Below are 25,564 nucleotides of genomic sequence, written 5' to 3'. Positions count from 1 at the left end.
AATGTAGAGGAATGTGTATTATGTGCACAAGAGAAGTTTACATGTTTTTTCCAACTGCATTATACATTTTTTTTTAGATTTTAAGTACTTTGCATTTTTCTTAAGAGCGATAACACATGGAACATACTGAGATATTATACACATATCATTTGTTCTTGGGAACCAGTGTAACATACGTGGGTGTCAACTGCATATCCCTGCGGTTTTTAACCAATTTATGATAGTTTTGTTCTGATGCAAAGCCTAAGTATGCTGGAACCAGGATTGCCGCCCACTTTAAATGTTGTTGTTAGCGGATAGCATTTATTTCAGTGACTTTTAAATCTTAACATTATGAAGGGGTTTTAAGAGGCTCTTGTCTTTTTAAAGGAACTTTTATATTCCATCTGGGTAATGTCTATCAGCATTGGTACTGGAGATCACTCTGTAACATGTAGTGTTGGTGTGAAGTTCCACCACATTAATGAATTCCATTGAGGTCTTGAACCTCCCAGGAAAGTAGAGTCATCCCCTTTAACTTTCCAAGCGGGGTACAGCTGACTGAACAGCGGTGTTCTCTCAAAGCTCTTGTTGATCACAGAGTCCTCATTGATCCTCTGGATGGAGTACAGGAGGCCCATCACTTCGAGGAACACATGTGTCAGACCATATGACCTTACATAATAACCACACACGTGAGGAACCAAAGGGTGGGTAATCCGTGGGATGCCCAGTGTGATGCTGACAGTGGGCTGGAGACTTCTTGTGCTGGAGTGGTTTGCAACTGACACTACCTTGTGGTTGCTTCAGGTTTCATTTCTCCTCTTGGCTTTCTTGTATAGCAGTTAGGCTGGAAGAATGGGGAATATGGCTTGTGCAGTCCACGCAAATGTTTCTGGAGGAAGCTCATGGATTGTTCCTGTTGCCTCCAGTCAATTCTTTGGCTGAAATTAGCTTGAAGATTAGAGGAGAGGATACAGCCACAAACATGCACACACAAGCTTGCAGAACAATGAACATACGCAGGGAAATTGCCCAGAGTAAATTTTTTGTGTGTCACGTAAACAAACAGATCATGAACATTCAGCGCCTGCTTGTTAGGTTTGTTTGTTAGGTTACTCTGTGTTGCCTAAGAGCTTAAGTTAAAACGCTTACCAGTGGTGTGCTTGATCTTCAGGGATCTACTGATAGAAACAGGCTGAACCTCTTCACCCCTTCTTCCGTTTCTATATGTGTAAAATGGAGACTGCCTGCCTTCCCCGGGCTTAGAGAGGATTATTTACTCCTTACGGCCGGCTTTGGAGGGGAGAAGCACTAAGCAGGGCAGTGTGACGTATGTCTGCTCCGGTGGAGATGGGGACAGAAAGGCACCAGGGTGCTCCTGGAGAGGGAGGAGCATCAGCCGGTGAGGACAAGGTCAGGAGAGTCCCTGCGTGGGCACATGGGGGTGAAGGGAAGGCCACCAGTGGCCACAGGGACACTGCAGCTGCTTGGGCCTGGCTGGCCCTGCTGGGAATATGCAGCCTGCTCTTTAAAGCACGCAGAGTGGGACAGGCAGAGGCAAAATACCCACAGCATTTGGGTACTTACGAGCACAAACCTGTTGGATTTAATCAGCTTATGCAAAATGAACTGTACCTGGGACCTGCACGTGCTGGGCTTGCTGGGTGAGCTCAGGTTCTGGCATGGGTGTGCGCAGGTCCCTGCACCTTCCCTGGGCTGAGGGTTGCTGCCTTTAGGCTCCATCACTCTGCCCCAGGCCTCCCCCAGAAAGCATACCAGGAAAGGAAAGCCACATCACTTGCCATGATCCAGCACAAATCTGGTGTTTACCTGGAAAACCATGCTTGGGTTCTGCTTGACTAAGTCAAAACCTGCTTCGTGACAAGTTAACCTTACGTAGCAGCATTAGGAGAGCAAATGTTCACCTGGCTCTTCCCACCCAGCTGAGTGTGTTTCTTTCCTCTTGAGCTCTGTGCCATTCCTGCTAGTCCCTGTTGTCTCTGTGTTCACAGAATCAATTAGGTTGGAAGAGACTTCCAAGACTGAGTCCAGACTGTGACCAAGCACCGCCTAGTCAACCCAGCCATAGTACTAAGTGCTGTGTCCAGGTCTTTCCTTAAATACCTCAGAAGTGGTGACTTCACCACATCCCTGGGCAGCCCATTCCAATATCTAATTACGTTTTCTGTGAAGAATTTCTTCATAATGTCTAGCCCAGACCTCCCCTGGCACAGCTTATGACTATGTCCTCTCATCTTGTCGCTGGGTGCCTGGGAGAAGAGACTGACCCATACCCAGCTGCAGTCTCCTTCAGGCTGTTGGAGAGGGTGATAAAGTCACCCCTCAGCCTCCTTTCCTCCAAGCTAAACAATCTGAACTCTCAGCCACTTCTCACAGGACTTGCACTCCAGACTCTTCACCGGCTTTGTTCCCTTCTCTGGATCTGTTTCTGCTTCTCAGTGTCTGTCTTGTCATGAGGGGCCCAGAAAGGGACACGACACTCAAGGTGTGGCTTCACCAGTGCCACGCACAGGGGAGCTCTGTTGGGGGGTTGCAGCCCCATGCAACTTGCTTTCCCCATCAGTAACTTCCCCATAATCTGCTTAAAGGTCCTGGTGGTTTTATCCCCCTGCCATGACTGGTTTTCCTTCCTGCCCATTCCCTTCAGCATCCTTGGGGATTTAACTCCATGTGATTGGGCTGGATAATCCCCAACAGATACTGGGGTGCAATGAGTTCCCACAATGTGAAGAACAAAGGGATGCCCAAGTGCATCCCTGCCTTCCAGAGGACTTCAGATCTGTATGTTAAAAATTAGCTGGCTTCTCACATTAACTCAACTTTGTGTTGTTGTTTTTTTAATGATCCTCATCCTGTCCAAGTAGACAAAAGGCTGTAATATTAGAAAAAAATTTATAAATCCAGGGAGAACACACTTCTCCTTGTACAAATTAATGGTCTGTAATAGCTACTGTGTAGAAATTGATTTACTGCAGGTAACAACTTCATGGTCTTGATATGATAAAGTAACAAAATTCTGCATTTTGTGTGTAACCCCTGCAGTATTTCAGGGCTGTGATAGAAACAGCCTTTATCATGCAAGAATAACAATTGCATTCCAACATGTTTAGGTTTCAACATCAAACACAAGAGCAACAAAACAAAAAAATCTGAAATTCATTATCCATTTTCATCTGAGTTTGCCAGGCCTCACATTGTAAGTGTGGTGGTACTTCAAAGACCATGACAGTTCAGTTTAAAAAAAAATTAAATAATGTGTCATCCTCTTGAGATATTAGCATAGGAGAAAAACAAAGAAAAAGCCTCTCTTGGCATCTGCATCTGTGATGGGTGGATAATTCCTTTGTCATTTTGAAGTTCTACCTAAACTTGCGACAGAAAACCTGGCACTTCATTATCATTAGGCTTCTTGCTGTCTCTTTGAAGCGGTTGGCAGGCTCCTGACTTTCCCCATGCAGCATGAACAGGGAACCTCCAGCTCTCAGAAGCCATGGGAGAATGCACAAGGAGCTATGTAGGGGCGAAGAGGAGCTGTGAGGTGTGATTCTGTTATAAATGGGGTCACTTAGGCCTGGGGGATTGTTGCAGCAAGAAGCACATCTTGGAGGGTAGATGGTATTTGTTCCTGGTAGAGAGAATGAACACTGTGATTCTGGACAAGCAAATAATCCCTTAGGGTGCTTACTGTGTTCTCCTTTGCATCAGCTGAAAGAAAGGCTAGAGCATGTAGAGAACTGCTGGTTTGCCTGGCTACACACAAGTCTCATACTCATTGAAGTAAAGGTTGGTTTCTAGAGCCTGCATGAAATCCACTCATATGCCTGAGTCCCTTTTCTGTGCCTTGGACAAACTAAACCTGTGGACATGGAGTTAGGTCTGAACTCTGGCTAAACATTTGTATGCTTAAATCTGCTGGCAGCCTGAGAGGATGGTGCTGATCTGTGGAGGGAGACTGCATTGTGATGTCCTGTTTAGAGGGAAGCCATTGGAGAGAGTGACCTCAGAAGGTGCCAGAAGAGACACCAGTGTTGATACCTACTTGGGTCAGGACAGACCTAGAGGGTGAAGTTGCCTTCCGAGAGCAGCAAGAGTGGGCATGGATCACGTGCTGTGGTTCTCCTGGTTGCACAGGTTGTGGTTCTCCTGCTTTTACCAGAGCTGTTTCTCGAGAGGAATAGGACTTACCAAAGCCATAAGAACCCCCTGGGCCGGCAGCAAGCAGATGCTGTTGGTGCTTGAGTAGAGCTGTAGGGCTGTTAGCTCGTCTTCTGATGGTGAGGGTGATGTGCCTCATCCCTCTCTACTTACACTATCAGCACTGCAGTTCTGCAGCCAGCTCTTCTCAGTGTGGCAGTACAAGTCTCTGTTTTTATGGCCACGTTTGAAATATCTTGTTGCTTATTATGTAAAGTATCTGCTTTTCATCACTACATCTTTTTGTGTGAATGCTGTGTTGAGTCTTCAGTATGTATTTAATATTTCTTGAATGTTACATGTTAATTGCTTCCAATTTTCTATTGCTTCATCTTTTGGCCACTTCAGTGTAAGTTATTGTTATAGCTGCCCTTTTGTGAAATGTGTGATGCCTGTTCCTATTTTTCTTGTCAGTTCCATTTAAATACTTAGCATTTTAAGTAAACCTTCTTGCCTCATATTTTTTGTTTAGAACAACAGATTCCCACTGAATCAAATATGGGAATTTATTTTGTTAATAGGGAGACTGTGTTGCATTACTGACTGTAAAACAGACTGTTGTAGCCTGCAGCATTAAACTGAGAATGGTGTGGTTTTTGAAAATAGAAGTTTGTGTGTTGATTCTTTTTATATATATACATCAGGTTCTCAAAAAATCTTATTACTGCTCTTCATGCAGAATTTCACTACAAGAAATGACATGTGCTATTCCCCTTGACCTTAGCCTTTGTGCAGGGAAAAGGGTACAGAATCTTCTTCATATTGTCTTCGTGTTGCATGAAAAGGTGCTCTTTCAGAAGGCTAATGAGGGGAACTGGACCTCAGCAAGAAAAATGCATTAAGGTAATGTGTCCCTGACTCTGAATTTTATGTGGCTCTTTCTTGATGGAAGGAGGAGCTGCTGGAATCCTTCTGAAACACTGCTGAGTATCCTCATCCCTAAGACAACTCTTGGAAGATGTAGTGGAAAGAGGATGGTGCAAAGTTCAGAAGTTGCAGGTGACTGAGAAGGGAGTGACTGGCAAAGAAGGCTGCATAGATGGTGATGAGTTTTATCTCAGCCCTCTTGCAAAAGCTTGAATTCCTCTTGGATCTGTTGGTGACAGAGTGGCAGCTCTTCCGAGCATATCCTTTCCCTCTGGGTAGTGAAGGATGAGAAACTTTTTCCTAGGATCTGTGGGATCTAGACCAGATGAGACGAAGGGTGGCAGGAAGGGACCCTGCTGCAGTGTTGGGATATTTTGTTCAATAAGATGACTGTGCTGGGACTGAGAGATGCTGGTCCTTCCCCACACTCTCAGACCACTTCTTTCCTGGCTGGCTGTGCAAGTCCAGGTCCTGCCATTTACTCCATACAGAAAGTATTTGGCATAAAGGGGATGTGCACATAAAGACTCGTGTGAGGAAATGCAAGATCTCCCAAATATAGCACAGAATTGTTTCTTGATTGGGGTTGTAGTACAGTATGTCATAATGGACCGTCATAAAAGTATGAAAAGTTATTTGCCTCAGTGTCTGTATATTGTCTCCAGAGCAGGGGCTGGTCTCCTGCCCATGCACAGCTGCTCTGGCCTCCATTGTGGTGAGCAGCCCCTCTGAATCCTGCACCTCGTCCCTTCCACTCTTGAGATGCTGTATTTAATAACAAGGCTGCTCACAGGCTGGGATTTGACATTGTCTTTTTTAAATTAGTGTTTTGAAAGGAAACCAGTGGACTTTGCTGGATGCCCATGAGTTGGTCCAGGTGCTTGTTTCTAATGCAGACAGTAGCTCATTCATGGGCATAACCCAAAGAGGATGTAGTTGGTTGTACCTTATTTTTTTTTTTAACTGAAAAAAGTATTTTTGTAAGTTATTTTAAAATGGCATTAAGTTAAAAAAAAACCAAAACAAGCAGGTGCCATGCTAAAACATGTAGTGCATTTACAGTTTCACGGCATATCTCTGTTTTCTTCCTCTATACTATTGTTCCCCACAAAAGTGAATTTTAGACACCAAGCAAATGACTGATCATAATAACCTTTAAGGTGCTGGATTATTCCTTAGGTTTATGCTGCTTTGGGATGCCTGTTGATTGCATGCTGACTGCAGAAGAGTTTGTTTATCTTAATAGTTGCAAAACAAAGAAGTGCAGGACCAACATAATGGGTTACCATTGAGATGTTATAACTCAGAATGGAAAATAAATAGGCTAAAAATGCCTTCCATTTATTCATAAAGTAAATTAAAACAGTGTTAAACAAGTATCCAGTTATTTTTAGAAATTTCTAGAAAGCTTAGAATGCAAGGACATGAGTGTGACAGCTCCCAGCCCACTACAAGACCACATGGAAACGTTTAATTAAGAGACCGTTTTCAGATTATAGGATATGATTTAAAACCAACTTCAGCTTGTTTTTAAAATCAGTTACTTTCATCCAGTAACCTCTGAACTCTATCTGTTTCTGCTTTGTCTGCCCTGCCTGCGCTGAGGCTGGGAGAAGGCGAGGGGGGCGCTGAAGCTGTGCTATGTGCTCTGTGCCGCCGTGGCACTATGCACCAGATGGTCCCACCCTGCAGCTCACTTGCTGCTTATTCCCTTCAGTTTCCCAAGCCTTACTGATTTTTTTCTTCTATAAATCATGAGTTTCCTTTTCTAGCAATTAATCATTTCGCTTATTTTTTGGTTCTATATTTAATCCTTCCCATTCATCAACTCTCTCACTCGTTAATCTTCCAATATTGGAAGAGATGCATGCATTCCTGTGCCAGTTCACATCCCTGTCTGTGTACCCCAATTTCCTCTCTTTGTTTGTGTGATCAGAAACAAGATGCTCCAGAGGAAGGAGCAGTACTCCTGCCCCACCTCGAATGGCAAATACAACATCCTGACAGCCAGTGGTATCTTCACCCTTTAGTAATTGGGTCAAGACTGGACAGATGTGAGATGTTTGTGTTCTTTTCCAATGTTTTGCTGAGATGGGAAACTCATATCCATTCACTTTTTTAATCCAAATGGACTCTTGGCCTGCCTGGTATAAAGGGAAATGAATTATTTTTGGGTAAATTGTGTGTTGTATAGAGTATTTTGTTTTACATATAGCGATTTTTTATTTGTGTGAAATTCATTTTCTTCTTGAGTTATAAGAAACACAATCTCCTGCTTTATCATCCCAGTTTATTTTCTAAAACAGGTATTTTAAGCAGACCAAATGGGGCATGTTATCCAGAACTGGAGCACACCTTCTTTCCTCTCAGCAACACTAGGGCAAAGGTTTTGCTGTCTCCCTTTTTTTTGTTTTGGCGTCACCCATTGCTGGAGTTGCCAGTTTTGGCGTCACCCATTGCCAGTTATGGGCTGGGCAGGCACTGGTCCTGTGCTGTCCTCCCACCACAGGAGGGCAACCCAAGCCATCCCTGGTGGCACCACTTAAACTGGAGAGGTGTTTGTCAAATGACTTAAAGGCCACCACTGTATGGATGCATTTCTCGTTTGGTTTTTTGGTGGGCCTTTTTGTTTTTTTGACAAAACAAGGTGGAGATATCAGCTGAGTGGCCTTCTTGAATGTAGATAGGACAAGGGGTAATGGCTTTAAACTGAAAGAGGATGAATTTAGATTAGATATTGGGAAGAAATTCTTCACTGTGAGTTTGGTGAAGCACTGGAACAGGTTGTCCAGAGAATCTGTGGATGCCCCATCCCTGGGAGTGTCCAAGGCCAGGTTGGATAGGGCTTTGAGCAACCTGGTCTAGTGAAAAGTGTCCTTGTCAGGAGACTTGGAAGTAGGTGATCTTTAAGGTCCCTTTCAACCCAAACCATTCTATGATCTATGAATAAGAGCTCTTTTGTTCCAAGATGCACCTGCAGCACATATGTAGACTGCTTTATTTTACTTAGATCTATGAATTCTACAGAAAACTTTATGAAAGCCTCATCATGTCTCCTAAGCCATTCTCCCAACGAGCCCCTGGGTTAAAAGCACTTCATGGGAAGGATGAGAGGGTGTGCTGAGGTGTTGACACCTGCAGCATCAGTTGGAAAGACCTGAGGCTTTTGTATCCAGTGCAGTAGGGCTTCCCACGGAACAAACCTGGCCTGTAGAGCCTACAAGAGGGTGACAAGGGGTTTCATAGCTCTGGATTTGAATGCGTGCATGCAATGCCTTATTTTTGGCAACATGTGCTGCCAACATCTCTTACCATTCCATGACTTACTCAGACATGTGAATAACTTCCCGCTTCTCGACTGCAGGTTGATAGTGGTGCCCTTTGTGGACTTGTGTGAACTCCTTTAGAGTACATAGTGTTGCTTTGCCTTTAGTGTGTGTACATAACTGCTCAGATAAAACAAACTCATAGTACCTCACTGCAGCTGTCAGTTAAAGGAAGTTGTGCATTTTTCCCCTGAGTTTTGGGATTATTTTTCTCCTGCCTTTCCCTCTTTGGAAGTCCTAGTAGCATGCTACTTTTTAGATCTCTCTCTTTCTTTACAGAGGAAAAGTCACTTTCTGATTTTTTTGTGTTCAGAATTATGCAAAGGAGTTGCTGAACGTAAACATGCAACTGTAAATGCCATAGAAATGTACTCCACAAAGATTCCACTGTTAACCACACCAAAGAAAACAAAAATGCGAGGTTATTCAGATCGAGGTCACATGCAGGAAGTGACATTTAAATTCTTACTCATTTAAAATTAAGCCATCTTACCATTTTCCTCTTCAGAAGTGTTGCAGATTTTCCATTAGTTAAAGGGTTGTCGTGCAGGTCTTCAAGAATAAGTTTTTCCATTATTTTTTAGAGATGTGAGCTGTAGGTCTTTTTTAAAATGATAGAATGCATGTGAGTGTGAGAACTGTGCACATTTAATTGGCTATTTGAGAAGCTGTGCTGGAAGATTGACCTCAGAAACTTTAGGAAATAGCAGTTCCACTGCTTATCTTTACAGTTCATAAAAAGTATTGTTTAATTCTTGGAAGAAGAGGGTGTTTCAGTCTTGCTCAGTTTTGGTCTTTCTTCTGATTTGCTTTGCTTTTTTTTTGTGTTTTTCCTTGTCAACTTCAGTGCTGGAATATAGTATTGAAACAACTGTGTGGTTTATGGCTTTTACTCCAAAGTTTTTCATTTTTCATTGTGTTGAGCCTTCTGTAAACAGATTTTCTTGAATCCAAACAAAAAGCAAGGGCTGCGATCTGGGGCCAGTTTTGGCTGTGAAATCATCATGGTCAAAATCCCTTGCATACATCCAGTCCCAGGGGCAGGGGGCTTGGGCTTGGCCAGGTGTTGACCTTCCCCACTGCTCCCAGCGGAGCTCTTCCCTGGATGGTATCTTGAGCTGTGGGTCCCCTCCACCACTGAAATTGTCTAAACAAGCGTGGTCTCCTTACTGTTTGAAGGAGTGTTGCTGGAGGAAGCATCTGTCCTTCCTCTTTCTTGGAATTGCCAATCCTTTTGCTCGCCAGCTGTGCTGTGACTTGAATGCAGCTGTTGATGCTCCTCTGAAGCATGAAAGGACAATGCTTTGTTTCATTTCGCAGGTATCTGCCAGAAGTGTTCAATACTGTTGAAGTATCGAGATGTTATCTCAATCACTTTCGTTCTTGAGCATTTCTCCGTTGCTACGATTGAAAACAAAACCATCAAATTTGAAGTTGAACTGTCTTTCAAATGAAGTATAACATTTAATGTACTTTTAGCTGGTAAAATCAACACAGTTGCTTACTGGTGTAATTTTTGATAGTTACTGGTGAATCTTGTTTATTAGACTATATGTGTGCTCCTTTTATTTACCACTTCAGCACAACATTGAGGAAAAACATGTCTTCATTTCCTGTATATCATTCTGTCAGCCAGAAGTGTTTCCTATTGGAAGATGTTAAAAAAAGTCTATCAAGGAAAAAATAAATTAAAAGATCCTCTGTTAAGAAAAAGGGGGGGGAAAAGCTAAAACCCTGTTAAATAATTAAGATGCTTTGGGCTCTATCAGGATTGACAGTGTTCTTGCCACAATATACATATGCAAAAACTGTAAGAAGTTTAATATTTTATAGCAAGGATAACTCCAAACCCTAAATCTACGGGCTTGTTTCTATGGTAACAAATATTGAAATATGTCTAGCCAACACTGTAGGTTCCCCCTATTTAATTTCTGTCTATGGGTTCTAGGAATTCATTAAGGCTGTAGAAACCTTTTAAAATTGGTACATTCTGTTGTAAAATTCCCTAAGATTAATGTTCAACACAACTCTAAATTTTAACATAAACATTTTTTTGAAAGAGACTTCTTAGCAAGTGAAGGATTAGAGTTTTATTCTAAGACTGTATGTGCATTGATCTGGTATTTTTGTTCTTCATTGGCAAGTTGACATTTTTTTTTCTGTGCATGACTACTGAAAAAATGGAGTTTCAGTCTATAGATTCTGACGAAAATATGGAAGGCCGCTTAACTGGAGCAGTCTGGCTGGAAGACAGCAATGGTATGAGGTCAGCCACCTGCAGGCTTTAGTTTAGTGGTCAGAACTAAAGTAGCCGGAGGGGATCTGGCTTTAGGGGATCCTATTCTACTCTTAAGATTAAAATGATGATTTACAGGGAGCTTCAATATTTATTTCAATTAATTGCACCTTTTGTGTATTACAGAGCATTTTCTAAGTGTCTGACTTAAGCCATTTTGTGTTTGACATCTTTTGGTTGTTTTTCTTTTGAGGGTAGCCCAGCAGTGTTGGGAAGTAATCTAAGTGTTGGCTGTGAGATTCCATTTCCCTTGTGGTAACTGAAACCACAAGCACCTAGTCCCAGCTGTAACAGGAAAATTTTGAAACTTTGAAGTCAACATCAGGTTGATGCAATATTTTGCATCTGGTTGACTAGCCAGAGTTAGATGCAGCTGGAAACATAAAGACTTCCTCCCTCAGCCTGTGGGGGGACTCTGGTTTTTGCTGGCATGTAGTAAAGATAATGAGGCAGCAGAAAGAAAATTTCAGAGACTGAGATTTGCACTTAACAGCTGTGTTTCAGGAGCCCGTGGTTATGGACTAAAAGCATGGTTTCTCAGAGGGCTAATAGCATCCAACCTTTTTTCCTCTTAAAGAGACTTAGAGCAGGGGACTTGGAAATCAGACCCAGCAACCTTAACTGATGCCTTGTAGGGCAAGGAGGTGCAGTTGGCAGTGACTGAAGTACTCAATAAAAGCAGAAGATGGTGTTCAGAAAAAGTGCAGTTCATTCATTCATATCCATCTGGAGCAATAAGGAAGAACATGGGCTATTTATTGGGCAAAGGATTATGTCCACAGTCCTATGTGAAAAAGAGTGATTTCAGTGTGAGCCTGAGGCAGTAATTTCCTCCTAGTACTGGAGGAGCTGACAATTCTTACCTACACCTCAGGCAAAGCCAGGCTGCAAGAAGGGGCCAGTGTATGTGCACAAGGGAACATGAGAAGAAAACAACAGATATCAATTGTATTGTGAGAAAAATATCCCTTCACCTCACAAGCCCTAGGTAAATCTCCAAAACCTCTTTTTATTACCATAAACAATATGTAGAAAAATAATTCAGGTGGTGTTCAGTGAAGAAGTTGCTTTAGGTTGGATATGGAAGGCGTGAGAGACACTCCTGTGGGATAATTCAGGGTGAGCTGTTGGCAGGCACAGTCCCACCACCATTTCCAGTGCTGGGACCAAAGCACGTGGCAGCAGGCAGCTCCAGTGACCCGAGCTGTGCCCTGCACACCACCCTCACACAGCCCAACGAGGCTGCCTTACCAGCAACCTGCCTTACCAGGTTTCCCCAGACATCTGCATCTTTAAAGCAGTTGAATCATGGTGCAGTAACACAGAAACAGGAGCCCCACAGAAACAAAGGAAACCCTGGGCTTTCCTACACTTCCAGTCTGTGCAAGGTAGTCTAGGGTCTTCCTGCTGATTCACTGGCTCCTGCTGTGTCTCCAAGTGTCCAGTCACCTGGCTGGCACCGCTGGTCCCTGTGCAAGGTGTTCACAGCAGCAGTTTGTGTCCTCTTGCCTGGTGCTCTTGCTACCAGGGCACAACCTGCAGCTTTCACACTGAGCTACCTGCCCTGAATGTATTCCTTAGCAATGCCAGCTGTCATCTTGCTTCACCTTGGTGTGTATTTATCTCACCCTGGCCTGAGATACTCCTTTTTTCATCACACGTGTCCTGTGGTGTTTTTTGAACAAGCGTGGGCTGTGGAAATAGGAGCTGCAGAGTCACCAATAAAAAATGTTACCAGTCTCCCTGTGTCATCAGTGAGTTGTATCACTGTCTGAAATGCTCTCCAGAGTGCGTGCTTTTGTGGTACCCAGAGTGCCTGGGGTTTCTCATGCTGGGAGGCGTTACTGCTGTTGTGGGAGTTTTGCCTTCATGCACCCCTACACCATGCAGTCAAGAACAGTGATGTCCACTCTCATCAGTATTTTGAACTGTCCAGGCATTATCCCAAGTCTGTGGAACGACTTTTGATCTCTGTAATGGGCTTCACCCAAGGGGCCAATTTAAGTGATAGATGCATATTCCTGTTAACTCTGAAATTATGATTTTCTGCAGGGCTGATTTTTTTTCCTACTTCCTCTTTTCTTTTTGTTTTAATGATGAAATTTCCCTTTTATTGAGATAGAAAAAAACCTCAAATTTTGTAACAACAAGGTGAAACTTGTCTTTTTAGGATGTGAAGTCTCCATATGTATTTGTAGAGTACACAGTGGAATGAGGGTTGTGGCTGAGGTGAAAGCCTTTTTTATTTGCTGCTTTTAATATCCAAACACAAATTCAGAAGAAAATGGAGGAAACTGACTCAAGACTTACTAGAAACAGAAACAAATGAAAAAAATTGCCTTTTCATTTCTTGGGTTAAGTGTGGTGCTTCAAAACCATGGATATGCTCCAGACCCAACTTTTTTTGTATAGGTAACAAAATGATGCAGTTTTGAGGCTTTTTCATTTAGTAGTGATGGACTTGTCAAATTTATTTTCAATAAAAGAGAGTAGGATTATATGTGTGCATGAAGGCTGTGAATATTCCCTTTCCATGAGACTGTAGTCTTCCACAGGCAGAAGAAGCCTGCTCACTATAGCAAGGCCAGTTGGTAGCTGTCAGGAAGCTTTCATGACACCAGCTCTTCCACCTTACTTTTAAACATCTGGTATATATCAGGGTTCTACTCACCCTTTCTGACTCTTGGAGCTGCGAAATGAGAGAGCAACTTGTATTCTTCTGTGATCAACTTTCAATTTTTCTCTGTGCAATCTAGACACATCAAAATATGTTTTGACTTGCTCCTACATCCGAAAAATACTGTACTGGTGGACTGCATAGTAAAATCCTGCAGAGAGTGAACATGAGCTGTGGGGGGGGGAAGCACATGTGGTAAAATGCCAGTGGTTGTATGGACAAGGCAGAGGCAGAGTTCAAGCCATGATTTCCACTATTAACCTTCAGGGTGTTCATGCAGAACAGGTAGTCAGTGTTCTTTTGCAGACCTAATGCTAGTATTTCCTCTAACATAAGCATGCCTAGGAAGATGCATACCAGATGATTAAAAAAATAATAGGCAGTGTGAGTACATGCAGAGAATACCTGCTTTGTTACAGGAGCATGTGTTTCCTGCAGGAGTTACAGCCCCTTGTGAGAGGAGAAAAGGATTTGTAGAACTACATGCTTTTTAAATGTCTCTCAGTGCTGAGTGCTTTCCTGAAAGTGTGTGTAGTTGGATTTTGTCAGATAGGCTATTTGGAGACCTACAGTTTGGAACAGAAGGTGGATGGTAAAATTCCATAAGGCTTTTTATGTGATATTCACAACAATAATTTTACCAAGAGTGTCTCCCTGCCCCGTTTCTCAGCTGATTAAAAATTCAGTTTCTTATTTTTGCATGTTCTGGAGGCGAAATTTTGAGAGGTCAGGGGTGACTGTTGCAGCTTCTTTTCTGTCCTCAATTCCCTAGCCTTATGGTGAAGTGTTTTTCTTTCAGAACTAACTGTAGTTAGTTCTGCTGTAGTGGTTAAAGACAGAAAATGTTTAGCTTAACCCTGAGGCAGCTCAAACTTTGTGCTGGATTAATTAAAAAAATAGTTCTATGCCTTCTGTAGCAACAGTGTTTGGGAGGGGAATGGAGGAAGGAGTGCTGTGCACTGGGGACAGGAGGGCTCATCACACCAGCCAGGATCCCAGCTGTCTGCTGGACATCCTGGCACTTCAGGGCAGTATGTATTTTCTCCCAGGTCTGCCCCAGCTCCTGGAGCTGAATTTTGCTTGTAATGGTCTGTCTGTAAGGGAGCTGTTCCACTATCCCAGTTGTTGTTTTTTGGGGTTTTTTAAGTTGTTTCAACAATCCTCTTTTCTATCCTGGGGAAAATAAAAAATATCCCTTTGGAAGAGAGGCTAGGTAACTAAGTTCTGTGCTTATCCTCCATGTTATGTACTTTGTGCAAGTTAAAAGGCTTGTTCTGCCTTTCATCTTGTTGCTGCGTTCTGCAGATATTTCCTAACTTCTCCCATGACGTTTTTGCCTGGTTCTTCAGAAGACTGTATGGACTGAAAGAGACTATTGTTTCTCCAAGAGTGCAGGCATGTGTACATCAGCTAATCTGGTTGGTACAGGATTTCAGGAGTGGGTGTTGAACTGAGGAACAGGGCTGGGATGTGTGCGCCTACAAATTCTTGTGAACAGCGTGCTCTCCTATTCTGTAAATAATATCACATTTCACTTTCTAGGTTTACCATTCATGTTTCCCCAAAAGTTGAACTCCCGAACCATGAGATGTAAACAAGGAAACAGCATACGGGAAGGTTGCAAAAGTTTTGGTTAGTAGAGACTGGAAAGGTGATCTCATTTTCAGTCATGTGCCTGCATAGTCAGCTTCTTGATTGTGTGGAGACTCAGAACATTTGTTTTTCACAATCATCATATGTTTAAAAATCTATACTTCAATTTAAACATTGTTTTTCTAGGGTTTTCCTTCCTCAGGTTTGGGTTTTCAGTTTTGAAGTACAAGATAGGCAAACAAATACTTTTTAGCCTGGTGTTTACGAGGAAGACTTTGCTAGTCGAGGTGCATTTGCAAGCACTTGAGAAACTGCAATCTGAACCTCGCATTTGCAGCAAACTCATTCTGCAAAGCACTTTGGATACAAGACATCAGATGAAATTCGTTGGGTTTTTTTTTTCCCTTTGGATGATATCACCAAGGAGCAAGGAAACCCCCAGTCACTGTTTTTGTTTACAACCAGCACCTCATCAGATGAAACCTTGCCACATAGTTGTTTCCCCTCCTGGGAGCATTACCTAAAAGATGATGGTGCTGGGATAACTCCAGCTTCCTTGTGGTGACCCAGATCTCTGCTGGTGATGAGATCTCTATCTCTGCTGGGCACGGAGCAAGAACAGCAGTTGTGTTTACCACTGCAGATCCACGGGCATGTTCCCATACAGTGTTTACAGGCTCGTCAGCAACCTTGCAATGCCTTGGCTGTTGTTGCTGACATGCCCTTGTCTGCCGGCAAAAGGCAGGATTTTGTTCCACAGTTTGGTTTCATGTAGGTCTCGTAAGAGGGTGTGAGGCAACTTTAGGGTGGTTTTAAATACTACTTTTAGAGTATGAGACAGCATAAAAATCCTGGTAGGTTTGTTTGGGGTATTTTTTTGCAGAAAAACATTGTATTACTGACAGCTGTCTGCATCTCGACTTTGGTAGAGTTTCTTTGCTTGGTCAGGAATAATTGCTGCTTGCAAAACAGCTCCTTGGTACTAGAGAGTGCAGGCTGGGAAGACTGACACTTGCTGGTAGTTTAGGAATTTATGAGGATTTATCCTGTGATTTGTTGATGGGATTTGGTTGGCTGAAATGCTTTTTGATGGATGCACAGGAATTCTCAGGTGTGGATAAAAGCACTTGGCAATATTCAATCAAAGAGGATAGAGAAGAAAGATTGTGAAGTGAGGAGGACATGGGGAGTTGTCTGGCTTCTTTTTATTTACACGGTGTCATATTTAGCAAGGACTTAGAGCTTCACCCATAGTCTTGTGTGTTTTTAGCACTGCTAGACCAAACAGCCATGTTGGCTACCCTTGAAGGGTTTCCGCAGTGCTTCCGTTGGATGCAACATGGGTCAGCTTCCTTGCATCACAGCCACCTCACTGTTTGCCCAAGTGGTGTTTCTGAAAGTGCACATCCTTTTCAGCAGCCCATGGTCACAGTACGGAGTGCTGGAACCAGTCTATGAAGCTATCTCTTCCTGTCCAGGACCTCTTTTGTGTTAGTCTTGCTGTAGCCAGGAGTGTTTGAGACATGCTTCTGCTGACAGTTTTCTGCTCTGCACTCCTGAGGATTGGATGTAGGGCAGTTTGGAGGGTTCCTCACAGTGGCACTCCCTATTTACAGTCAGTGAATTCATTAGCGCCTGAATTATTTACCTTAAAGAATTCAAGTCCTGAATTATTTACCTTTAAGGTCTGTCTTCCTGTGTTGTGCATTTGGTTGACTGTGGACCTGTGCTCTGTTATAAGCTATTAATGTCTGAGCTAGCATAATATCCAAGGAAGTTTCAGCTATTTACTGGTAATTTTATTTTCAAACGTAAATACATTGCAACATTACAGCTGATCTTTAAGGTCCCTTCTGACCCAAAGCATTCTATGAGTCTATAAGTTCAGAGTGACGCTCTGGTATAAAATGGATTTGTGCAATTCTTGTAAATGCATGGACAGTTTTTGAGTATTTCATCACACTCTTCTCTTTCTGCAAGTCGCCTGCCTGCTGCCAGCTGTAGCTGCAAACCCTGGGCAAACTCCCTGTTCAGCATCTTGTTTTTTCCCTGCTGTCCCATATTTGGCCCATATTTTTATTTATGGTATGGTACTCAAAGCCTACTGAAGAAGTTTGTAATTTCCTCACTATCTTACTCCATTTACCAGTGTCAGGCTTCAGGATTTGACAGATGATTTGGGAAGCCCCACTTTGCAGGAAGAGACTTAAGAGGACAAAGGATCCTGAGGATGTTACAGCCTTGCTGCTGAGATGTCTCTATACTCCCTAGTGTTTCGTGTACTGGAAATACAGTTCCCTTCTGCTGTGACTGTTCATTACATTTAGTTGAGAGAAGCCAGGTTTTCAGGTTGGTTAGGAATTCACTGTTAATGGCCACTTGAGGGATACTGAGTTTAAATGACTGGTGTGGAGCTTCATTGGAGCTGCGTGGCAGCTCTCCAAGGCACAGCTCATCTGCCTGGATGCTGAGAGGGTGGCAGGGAGTGTCAGGGTGGCTGCCATCCTTGCTGCCAGCAGCTGTTAGAGTTGTCATGCACTCTTGCCCTGAAGCCCTGATGCACAGCTCAGGTACATCCCTTGTGCCAAGAGTGAAGGCAGCTGCAGCACGCAGGGCTCACCTGCCACATTTCCCTCCCTCCTCAGGGGTGAGTGCTTGAACTCATCAGCCTTCTCTCTTCAACATACCTGTGGTACACCAAATACTTTGCAGGAAGCAAACAAATGGCATTGTGCTCTGGCATAATAGTCTTGGATGTGGTTCTTCAGCAGTGCTGCAGTTGTACAGCCAGCAGGCAGTTAGTTCTCCATGCCTAACCCCAGTTCTTGCTCTCTCCCCATCCAACCCTCCAATTTTCTGTCCCCATTAAATGAATTTTCTTGTTCTGACATGTTTTTCCCTGCCATCCTCTGGCCCAGATCTTGGCTGCTCCATTTTGAGCATAGATGACTCCAGGACGCTGTGGGGAGGTCACCTGGATCAGGAGACCCTCCTTGCTTGGGAGGGGGCCCTGGTCTCGTTGGCAGCAGATGCCAGAGGCAGTGGTCACTTCTGTCCTGCTCTGCCCTGCACTAGACTGTGGTCATTGTGTTGTGTTGTGTGGCATCAGGCCAAACCCAGGTTTAAACTCTGTTCCAGAGATTGCGAGAATTTTCTCTTTCCAGCTGATTTTTTGAGAATGTCTCAGTCACACTGCTGTGACCAAAATCTTGCAGCAAAACTTTCTGTCAGTCATCCATGTCAACAATGGGTAGAGTATGCCAAAAGCCTGAGCCCTGAAATGCAGGAAGGGTATGGCAGCCATATCCCCCAGGCTGTGCTCTCTGCCTCGGTTTAATTGTGTATGCCCTTGTGAAGGTAGGCAAGGGACCATGAACACATGGTTGAGTTGCATCTCCTTTTTCAGAGAAAACAATGAAATACTAATGGCATTTCCAGTACTGAAAATCCAGTTTCCCTTACTGAGCATGTGTCTTCTGTCCATTCAGAGAGGTTGTGGGTGGGGGACTGAGGTTGTGTCTTCAGCTGGATTTCTACCATATGGGCTTTTTTCTTTCTTATTTAAATGTCTTCTATGAAGTATATTGGCAGGAGAATTTGACACTAAAGCTTAAGGCTACTAATATGGGAAGTGAGGAGTAAACACAGACTAAAAGACCCTTTTGAGAATTTTAAGTGGAATCACTACTTAAATCATGTTGTAGGTACAGAGTATGGAGAAACTTTATGATTAAGTAATCTACTGTCAGTGCAATTTTGCAAGTTTTATTTATTTTTACATCACTGCTGTGGTTATTAGTGGCATGTATTTGCTGTTGATACTGAAAGAAATTTAATGAGCTTTCTCTCCCTCTGTATTTCTGCTTTTGGTGGCACTGTCTGCTTGGCATTGGTCCTGGTGCTGCCAGGCAGGATGGCCTGGGAAGAGGGCAGAGGATTTGGACATAGGAGAGTTGTGTTCTTCTGTGTAGCTCTACAAGTGGAGGGCTGTGGTATCTCATCTGCCTCTCCAAACTGGTATCTGCTGCTTCTTTTTGATCGATGAGTAATTTTGGGGAAAAAACTTTTTCTTGTTTAATATTTTTATGAGGTGAGGCAGAAAGCAAAAGACCTGAATATCTACTGCAAAACTGCTATAATGCAAATAATAGATAATTGCTTGCAGTTAATCAATTATCTCTTTTGTTTTGTTTTTCACACAGAGCAATGAGGCAAGAGAGAAGTTTTTAAAAACAGAAAAATGTGATTGCATAAACATCGTTGTTGTCAGGAGGACTCAGTGGATTCAGGTAATAACGTGACACCACTTTTTATTATGCTTTAAAAACTGGCTGGGTTTCAGGCTGCCAGTGGCCCTTTGTTCAGGGGCTGAGGACTAGAGGAAGGTGACAAGGTATAACAAGCCCCAGTAGCTGGCTGTTAATTCATTCAGACCAGAGGAGAGGGTGTGGGTAATCCCACAGTGCTAGGGAGTGATGCTGGGGCTGCAGTAGCTTCCTGCTTTATGTCAGGCTGTTGTATCTGAGACTGGGTTTTTTGTTTTGTTGGGGGTTTTTTACGGGCTTTTTTTAACCCTAGGAGATTCTCTCCTTCGACCTCTTACAGCTTCGTCGATGTAGGCGGGGAAGCTCCATGCCTGTTTCATGGAAGAAGGTCAAATGACCAGCAGTCCCTTCAGAATGCAGAACCCTGAATCTGCAAATATTTCCCTTGAATTCCCCCTTTAAAAGGATTTCTGGATCACAGCAGATCATTATCTGCTAAAAGACCCACACCTAGACCTTTACTGCTTTAGAGAACGACTGCCAATTGTTTTCTGTGTGTGAAGACAATTTTTCATTGCATGGTTGTAGGAAACCTAATGTGTGATATTTAAGCATACTAATGTTTGCAACATATTATCTTGAATTAATGGACTTTAACATATTTAAATCCCCTTTTGCAGGAAAAGTAAATTCCTAGCTAAAATGCATCTCTTATGGCTTAAATCATTTTAATTATTTCCCTCACTGAAGGGGAGTGCAGAATGAAGGCAGGGGGAGTGTACAGTGCTAATTGCGCTCCACATTTGTAATTGGGAGCAGATCCTATCCTCAATCTTCTTAGGCAATCCTAGTGAAGTCATCAGGCTTTTCACAAGCATATGGTTTTCCCCACGCCTGTTTGATTCTGGGATAAGGGCCTACGGTGTGCTTTTTCTTTCACTGATTTCTCATACGGAGGAAGTTTGAAAAATATGCATCATCTTTTCCAATGTAGGTTTCTAGCAGCAGTTGAAGGAGTTGTTGAAGAAGTTCTGCAGTATTTTGTTGAGATCAGCAAAGCTTTTATTGCTTTAGACTGAGCTGTTTCTAACTGGCAAGTGCATTTTCTTCGTTAGGTGCAAGGTGAGGAAAAAAGCAGTTGGGGCTTTGCATTGCTGTAGTCATGACCAAGAAGGACATTTAAAAAGCATATGAATGGGTGTGGATTTGATATTTCCTAAAACCAGCTTTTTTTAGTATTAAATTGCATATTCCAGGAAGCTAGTTGCTGTATCAACATTGGTATAATGACACATTATTTTAAAAAATCAATATCCAGTCATAGAAACAAGTCCTGGTGTAAGCAGTTGGGTGCTTACAGCTGTGATTTTTATGTATTTGCAAATATAATGGGCTTTTTTTTTCCCTTGTAGCACTGGTAACTTGGATAAACACAGTATGTGTGACTCATTGCGGAATATAAACTTACTCTAAAGGAGCAAGTGTTGGATTCGCTGAATATCCTATTGCTTGCATCCCTGAATACTTTCTTGCAATGGGTCATGATTAATCTTAAATTGGCCAGCCTGAGGGGAAAATTACTGCTGATGTCCCATAGGTACTTCAGAAACAAACGGAATGATGGAAGTGCTTTAAAAACATAAATAGTAGTTAGAATTCATAAAGTCGTAAAGCAAACATATGGTACAAGGCCTTCTAAAATACAACACTTGAAAGCTTTTTTTATCGTTTCAGAAAGAGCTTGTTTAGTTATCACAGGAAAAGTAAATATTTTCATTCCTTTTTCTTCAGCACACTCTCATTCCATTTATCTTTCTCTTTTTGCTTTTGTACTTCTTTTTTGTCCCCCCAGAGCGTTCTTATTTTGGTGGGATGGGGACCAACACCTGATGTCCATAGAAAGCCCTGCATGAGAACAGGAGATAAAACTGCTATTGGTCCTCCTGTTGTTAGGTACATCCTTGAAGTCCTTTTGCAGTGTCGGCACAGAGTTGATGTAATCCAAACTGAGCACTCGCTGTGCGCATGTGTGCGTGAGCGAGACGTGATGGACACTGCAGCGGCTCCTGGGCCACTCGAGAGCACACTGATCTTTTAATGTGATACATCGGTGATGGGGATGCAGTCCCTCTGAGTGTGTGTGTTCACACACGTGTGTAGGCGTGTGGGATCACGGAGGGCAGCACGAGACAGCTCTTCTGCTGCACCTTTGGTGGGGTGGTTGGGGTCTCCACTGCTTCGAGCCATTAGTGGGACAGGAAGGTGAAGTTGCTGCTGGAAAGGGGTGGAAGGAGGAAGATGAGGAGCAGAGGAGTGGGGAGCTGGGTGGGGACCAGGGGCCAGGGAGGAAGACACAGCTCCAGAGGGAAATACTCTGTGCTTTGCAGTTGCTTGTGTGGATAGAAACCAGATGGTGCGCTGGAACACCCGCTCGCTTGGGCGGCGGCGGAGCCAAACATATGGTTAATGGTTAGGAGAAAGAGCTTTTCGAGCCAGGGCTTTGCTGACTGCCTCGCATTACAGATTGTTGCAGTGTGTCATTACATTGCCAAACTAAGTGCTTAATACCCGCTGCGGGCGCTGGGCAGGCATTTGCAGGAAGGATGCAGAGGCTCCCTGGTCAGGGCGGGAGGCTGACATCACGTACAGCCCCCTGCCACACCCCCCCACACCCCCTTTCCCCTCTGGAAACCCCAGTAATCTCCCTATTTACAAGCCCACATCTGCAGCAGGCAGTTTTCCTGCTCTGAGTGTCTTTAAGGCATTTATTTCCAACAGCGTATGATTAGTTTTGCCTTTTTTTGTGCCTTTTTTTTTTTTTTTTTTTTGGTCCTCAAGCAGCCGAGTTCACTGAGGCTGCAGCACCACACTTACATGTCCGGCATCCGAAGTTCCTGCTCTGGGATCTTTGGGCGACACCAGACCCCATGTTATCTAAGGAACTGCTGAGCTCATTCATCTCCTTTTCACGGCCCGCTTCCTTTTATTTTTAGCCAAATCCGTCAGGCCTGACAGGCGGGTAATTTGAGCCAGAGAAAGGGCAAAGCTCCAGGTCCTTTCCACAAAGCAATTCTTCTCCTCCCTCCTGGGAAGGCTCCAAACTTGGCCTGCTCCAGGCAGATGGATTTGTTGAGTCATGTGAGATCATTTACACAAAAACACAGCGAGGCAGTGAAAAGGAAAAAAAGAAAAAAGGGTAAAGAAAAAAGAGAAAAAGGTGGGGGGGAAGGGGTGGGAGAGCATGCACTGCCGGGGCTGCTGTGAGCGTAGGAAATGTGCTGCGAGGCAGCTAGACAGAGGAATGCAGCAGATTCATTCTTGTATAAGGTAATGTCTCGTTTACAGTACAGGGTGGAGCCAGCACGGAGGAGAAATCTTTCGAAAACAGATTACTCATTTAAAACAAAAATTGTCCTTAAAATAAATAATAATAATAGAAAAGAAATAATAAAACACGCAAAACAACAACCCGAGCGGCGCACACGGGCGCGCAACAAAGGCGGCGTTGTTGACAGCACTGGATTACAGTAGCGGTAAACTCCGGGCTGGGAGGTTGCTGGAAAATGAGTTTGCTCCGTGATGCAACTGGAGTTTGCTTTGTCTGGCCGCCAGTGCAGGGGAGACTGTGAGCCCAGCAGCAGCAGGGCATGCTTTGCTCCATCCAGGAATGGTTTCAGACAGTGGGGAGGGATGGAGCGAGCAGTGAGGGATCCTGAGCAGTCAGGCTGGGGGGGCATCATTAACAGCAAAAATGAGGGGGGTATGCATGGAGGGGGTGGGAGAGAACCTCTTCTTGCTTTGGTTCTGAGCTGGTTGTGGCATCATCTTTGTTGCACCAAGGAGTAAATTGCATTTATTCAGTTGAATGTGAATTTTGTTTTCGTTTGCAACCTAAGCTAACCCCAGCATGTTGGGTTTTGGTTTTTTAAGTGGGTGGTAAGAGAGAACATGAAACTTGGAGCTTTTCAGATCTTGTTACATCCTAGAGAATTAGGTTGGGTTAATTTATGCAGTGTTCTAACAAGATGCGTTCAAACCTTTAAATAGACTGTATTTAAGTATTGTTAATATAACTCCCAGTTACTCCAGTTTTCTTAGCAAGCCAGCATCTAAATGTTACTGTTTTGTCCCAGTGGTGATTAAAAATTAAGAATAGAAGTAGAAACTGGAACTGGAGATTAGTGGGAAACATGCAATAAAACAAGTCCAATGCAAAGTATTTCCTAAAATTCTCAGCAACAGTTAAGGAACTTGGGGGAGCATGTAAACAACGATTTGTATTTTAACATGACGTGTTCTCCTGCTGAGTAGTACCTTCTGCATTGCTGACTCCACAGCAATGTCTGTTGAGGTGCTTTCCTCTGGGGAGGGGAGGGTTTGTCTGGAGCTTGCCTCCCTCTAACTTGACCTTGTCTTTCCCTTTTTCTCCTCCTGCTGCTTTTTTACACTTTTGTCTGAAAAACGGCTGGCTTTCCCAGCCCACTTGCTCTGCTGGGCTGAGCCGCTGAGCACAGCACGTTCAGCCTGGGGAGGGCCTTCCCTTCTGGGCTTGGAGCTTTCTCACTTGGTGGAAACCTTTTGTCTTGTCTGTCCCTTGATGAAGCCACCTCGTTACTTATGTACAAGGAGCACTTGGCAATATCCCAAGTCCCAGCTGGGGTCCTGCAGGGCACAGATCCCCCAGCAGCTGATGTCTGCTGTGAGGATCAGCAGAGGGACAGAGCTGTGAAGATGAACAGTACAGCCAGGCTTGGGACCTAGATGGTGCAATAAGCTGTGGCCATAGCAGAGCAGCCTTTAATAGGGAATGGCTGTCGATTGCTCTGAGATCCTTGGAAAGGTTTTGGAGAAGGACAGCACTGTTATTTATTCTGTTTGCATAGTTACTGTAACTTTCTTTCCCTTTTTCCCCAAAAACCTAATCATCCTACATTTTCTGTTGCTGTGAGCAACATTTCCTGTTGTTACCCAGAGCTGCAATTCCAGTTTAATTCTCACTTTGTAAAGCTAATCTCTCAGCAGTGGGCGTGGGATTTCCAGAAGAAAATGCATTTGCGAGGAGCCAGTTCTTAAGATTTTTGTCTTAGTGACCATTCTAAACTATTTCAAACTATTCACATTCATTATTGGTTGAAAGCTCTAGCTTCGTCTCTATTTATGGCACTTAGAAGACTGGTAGGTCTTTCATTCCCCTACGGAGTGCCCCAGTCCTCAACGTCTCCTTTTTCCGCTTCAAAGATGCCACATATGTTGCTTTTTGCATCTGTACGTCAGACAAGCAGCCCGACTAGGCAGGTTTCGGGAACTGTTTATGACCTGTCTATCGGGAAAATCAGCCTTGCTCTTCCTTCCCCCTCTTTCACAGCCGCTCAACTTCCTCTCCTTCTTCTTAAAGTGTGTTGATGCTATCAGCCCCCTAATTCTTTTATCTCACTTCTCCTATCGTTTCCATTCTTCTGTCTGTCTCATGATTAGACTAGAAATTTCTCTGCTGCTGCTGGCCTCTTCCCTCCTGGCACGTAATGCGGCGCTGCCTCCTTTGGGATCTGAGAGGGATGAGTATGGAGTTCATACGTGTTGAATCATGTCTTGTGGTTGGCAGCAGTTTGCAAAGGTAGAGGACATTGTCTATGGCAATTTTTCTTTCAATTAGTTGCTCTAAACTACTAAGTCTCTCTCTCCTGCGTTGGAGGATGAGCAGGATGTCCCCACCAAGGCTTGGGAAGGGAGGCACTGAGAACCTCCTGCTGAGGTGGCTCAACTTCCTTATGTTGTGACAAGGAGAGAGGTGCTAGGAGAGAGGTAACCCTCTATGTTTGATGTCACATTATCCTTTCGATGGGACAGGATAGTGACTCTCTCCTTTGGAAAACTTAGGCAAACTTTATAGTACTGTGCAGTGATATCTAAGGTGAATGGCCCAAGCGTCCATTTATGGGACTTAGGAAATAACCTCAAAATAAATAAATCTCTAGCCTTCCTTCCCCCTAACAGAAAATTATAGAAGTTATAGTGTAGTGGTGGCAATTTCCTCTTTGTCGTGTGTTCATCCAAAGGACATTTCAGGGGAGAGACAAGATTTATTCTAAACAGTTCAATCTAAGTAAATTTTTCTCATCCAGCAATGAATTGATGCAGCAGTGACGTGCAGGACTGTTTGTAATGTATTTGAAACCTAGCTGTTTTCTGGATGCAGCCAAATCCCATTAACTGCGATTTCCCTGCTTCCTTTTTCCTCCTGTTGAGCCTTCTGGATAGTGGCTTTTCTTAACAGCTTGTTTGTAGAATCTGCTCTGAAATCTCCCAGTGGCTTCATTCTGCTCAAAGCAAGGGAAACTCTGGG

General features: G+C 43.6%; 1 protein-coding gene across 7 annotated transcripts in view; it reads left to right on the top strand.

Moving 5' to 3' along the window:
• BACH2 (BTB domain and CNC homolog 2) overlaps positions 1 to 25,564 on the top strand; it is a 187,882-nt gene that overhangs the window by 24,355 nt on the left and 137,963 nt on the right. For 4 of the 7 annotated variants that reach the window (XM_074538519.1, XM_074538521.1, XM_074538518.1 and 1 more), the window contains exon 2: positions 19,159 to 19,245. The exons of 1 other annotated variant lie outside the window; for it this stretch is intronic. The gene's annotated coding sequence lies outside the window, so the exon portion shown is untranslated. Of the gene's footprint in view, positions 1 to 19,158; positions 19,246 to 22,454; positions 22,549 to 25,564 lie in introns of those variants that run through there. 2 more of the 7 variants (XM_074538525.1, XM_014264960.3) reach the window with 1 other exon arrangement.

Source organism: Zonotrichia albicollis, chromosome 3, assembly GCF_047830755.1.
Source record: "Zonotrichia albicollis isolate bZonAlb1 chromosome 3, bZonAlb1.hap1, whole genome shotgun sequence".
NCBI lineage: Eukaryota > Metazoa > Chordata > Aves > Passeriformes > Passerellidae > Zonotrichia > Zonotrichia albicollis.
Note: the sequence above shows the minus strand (reverse complement) of the source record. Positions and strands in the feature narration are given on the sequence as shown.